Raw genomic sequence first — 4426 nt, forward strand, 5'->3', positions numbered from 1 at the left:
CCTTACCTCTCTCGGGAGTTCTTAGGCACTCTTCTCCTGCGCCTTGCCCGGTCGAGCTGCTCGGTTGCCTTGGGAAAACATCTCCTGAGGCTGGGGGCCAATATCGATTACCGTGCCAGTAACGGTCAGACTGCATTGCATATAGCTTCGAAAAAGACATCCGTGTCTGCTGCTTACTTCATGAAGTGTCTAATCCTCAAGGGCGCCAGCACTTCAATTGTTGTCAACGGTACGAGCATCAACATCTGCGAAGGACAAGGCGCCCTTGAAATGCCTCAAAAAGTAGGCTTCACATGGCAAGAGCTGGAAGAGCAATATAAGAAAACGATTGCTGGCCGTGACAGCTGATCCGAGCTGGACTATAGTGATCTAGTTCTATTCATAAAAAAGGAGGAAGGTGGTAGGGAAGAAGGGAAGAGGTTCTACTCTGCATTAAACACCCATCAATCCCAGGGTGACACTGGTTTGAGTCTATTAATCATCGGCCCTGGGGAGTGACCACGTCCCGGACTCAGCCCGTGCATGTCCAATGCTGTGATGGCAGCCGGTACTTGTTCTCCGTGACACAAACAGACAAGATTGGAGCCATTATTGGAGACTAGAAGTTCCCGATTCTAAAAATCATAATTGATAAAATGAAGCTCATATTTCAACTGGTAGGTAGTCTAAAAAGCTAGTCCCGGTTCGTAAATTGAATTCTCTAGAAATCCTATCATTAGATAAAGAATAGACGTGCCAGAACCTGCTTGGTAACTCAAAAGTCACTCGCCTTGGCTTGGTATCAGCCCAGCTGATGTTGCTTATTCACACCTAGTCTTGAGTCCGAATCTGTAAGTTTATTAGCCTAGTTTTAGGGGTGCATCCGCACTTCAGAAGTACGAGACGCCTTCATGCTTCCATATGGTCTTCGATATAGGATTATTCTTGAATACTTTTCTCGACAATAGATATTTCGAATAGAAAGAAAGTATTAGACCACCAGCTCAAGCATCGTAGTCAACAAAGCTCGCTCGATTGTCTGTCTGATTCGCTTACCGACCATCTAGTTCACCCACTTGCTCACCCTGCTCACCCATGCTCTAGACGGCGTCACCTAAATCAACAACACTCACCCAGTGTATTCTCAGCCATAAAGCAGCAATCTATGAAGGGCTCATTTCCGAGTCAGCCGTGTTTAAAAGGTGGCTCAAGTACGGCTGAACGGACGGGGAGCTCTGTTTTCCATACCCTGTCGTCGTATGTGCTAGACTAGAGTGGCTTAACCTGACTGTTATACCTTAACCTTAACCTGACTATAACCTGGTGGTCAGGTTAAGGTATAAAAAGTAATTTAACTGTACAGTTAAGGTTAGGTTAAGATATAACTATTACTTTAACTATTTATATCTACTAATTAGAAAAGTTAGGTATAATAAATAAATTATTAATTATAGATTAATTAATAATATATATATCTTTTTTATATAAATAATATATAAAATATAATATATTTTTAATTATAGTATAGTTATATTTTTTATATTTAATTTATCTATTCTTTTTATTTTATTTATTTTATTTATTTTATTTATTTTATTTATTTTTTCTGAAAAATATACTATACTTTAAAAAAGATTTTTATAGAATTTAATATAAAAAAATAATATCTAATATAAAATATATATATTAATTATTCTTTATATTATTTAGAATAATAATTATAATAATATAAAAATTATAAGAAATAAATCTTTATTTAAAAATATATAATATTTATAAACTTAAATAAAACTATTTTCTTTATTTTTAATAATAATTTATTTTTTAAATTATTTTTTAGATTATTTATATTCTTATTTTTATTAATATAAAAAATAATAATTATTTTATTCTTTTCTTAATTCTTAAATATAAAAATAATTAAATTTAGATTAAGATTTTTAAAAATATTCTAATACTTCTTATTTATAATAAAATAATTAGTATATATCTAAAATATAACTATTTTAATTATATCAGGCTGGAGGTAACTCTGGTAATAATAATAAATATTTTAAAAACTATTAGAGTAGCTAACAGCCAGGTCAGGTTAGGTTAATAAAAATTTTTATATCTAACTATAGATTAATAATTAGATTAAAGAAATTTTTATATCTAATTATAATATAACTAAAAATAAGATAATTAATTATTTTAATTATTCTTAATATTAAGATTTATTTATTATATCTTTTTTAATTTTAGTATAGTTAAAATATATCTAGATTAAATAAAAATTAATTTAATTATTTTAATTATTATCTAAAAATATATAAAAATAAGTTTTTTAAAATAAAAAAAAATAATTAAAAAATATAATAATATCTTTTTTCTCTTTATTTATAAAAAAAAATAAGAAAATTCTAGTAGTATTAATATAATTTAATTTTTTAAAATATTATTATTTTTATAATAAAAAATATAAAAAAATATATAATTATAATTTAATTTAAATTATATATTAGAAATTTAATAAATTATATAAAAAATATTTAATTTTTATTATTAAAATAATAACTAAAAATTAATATAATATTTTTAAATTATTATTAAGTTTTTTTAAATAAGTTTAATAAATTTATTATTTTTTTATTTTTTATTAAAAAAGGTCTTAATTATCTATATATTAAATTTAAAATTATTTATATTATATTATATAATTAATTTATTTTAATAATTATATTATTTATAATTATTTAACTTAAATATTAGATATTATATTATATTTTTAATAATAGATTTTATAAAAATTTTTTAGATTTTTTTTATATAGATATTCTTTTTATTTAAATTTATTATTTTTATTTAATATTTATATTTAGATCTTTAGAAAGAGCTAGATATATTAAAATTACAAAATTTTTAGAAATTAAAATATAAATAATAAAATACTTATTAAAATATAATCTATATCTTAATAAAATAATATATTTAAATTTTAGATTTATAATAAAAAAATTATTTAAATTTTAACTCTAAATATAACTCTAAATAATTAAATATTTAAGTTATTTAAAAAAAGAAAATATTTAATAATTCTAAACTTTAAATATAATTTTTTATTTATTATATCTATTAATAATAATAAATATAGTAGATAAATTAAATTAGAAAAAGAAATATAATAAATTATATTTATATATAAATATATTTTTAAATTAAATAATATTATTTTTATAAAGTTTTTTTATTTTTTTTTATTAATTTATTATTTATAAAATTTTTCTAGTACTATAAATTAGTTATAATTATTTAATTTATTTTTAGAAAATATTATTAAATTTTTTTTTTATTTTTTAGATTTTTATAAATAATAATAAATTTTAAATTAAAATAAATTATTTAAATTAGATCTTTATTTTTTTTCTAAATCTTAAGATTATATATATTATAAAAAATTAGAAGATTATTTTATATCTAATTTTATAAAAAAAACTTTTTATTTTTTATAATTAATAATAGAAGATATTTTTTTAAAATTTATTTATAAATTTAAAAACTATTATTTTATTTTATTTAAAAGAAGTTATTAATATTATAAAAAAATTTTTAAAAAAATATATTATTTTTTAATAAAACTTTTTATATTTATTATTTTATATATCCTTATATTTTATAATATCTAGAAATTAAAAACTCAGGAATTAATTTTATAAACTATTATTTTTATAAAAATTATAAAAAAAATATCTTTAGTTATATCTAAGTAAATAATTAATTAAATATTAAATAAAGAATTATTATAAATATTTAGAGTAGCTTAACCTGACTATTATACTTTAACCTTAACCTGATCATAATCTAGTAATTAGATTAAAGTATAAAAAGTAATTTAACTATATAATTAAAATTAGATTAAGATATAATTATTATTTTAACTATTTATATCTACTAATCAGAAAGATTAGATATAATAGATAAATTATTAATTATAGATTAATTAATAATATATATATTTTTTTTATATAAATAATATATAAAATATAATATATTTTTAATTATAGTATAATTATATTTTTTATATTTAGTTTATCTATTTTTTCTACTTTATTTATTTTATTTTTTTTATTTATTTTATTTATTTTTTCTGAAAGATATTATACTTTAGAAAAGACTTTTATAAAACTTAATATAAAAAAAATAATATCTAATATAAGATATATATATTAATTACTCTTTATATTATTCAGAATAATAATTATAATAATATAAAAATTATAAAAAATAAATCTCTATCTAAAAATATATAATATTTATAAATTTAAATAAAATTATTTTCTTTATTTTTAATAATAATTTATTCTTTAGATTATCTTCTAGATTATCTATATTCTTATTTTTATTAATATAAAAGATAATAATTACTTGATTTTTTTTTTAATTCTTAAATATAAAAATAATTAAGTTT

The sequence above is a fragment of the Aspergillus homomorphus genome, assembly GCF_003184865.1.
Source record: "Aspergillus homomorphus CBS 101889 unplaced genomic scaffold BO97scaffold_93, whole genome shotgun sequence".
Lineage (NCBI taxonomy): Eukaryota > Fungi > Ascomycota > Eurotiomycetes > Eurotiales > Aspergillaceae > Aspergillus > Aspergillus homomorphus.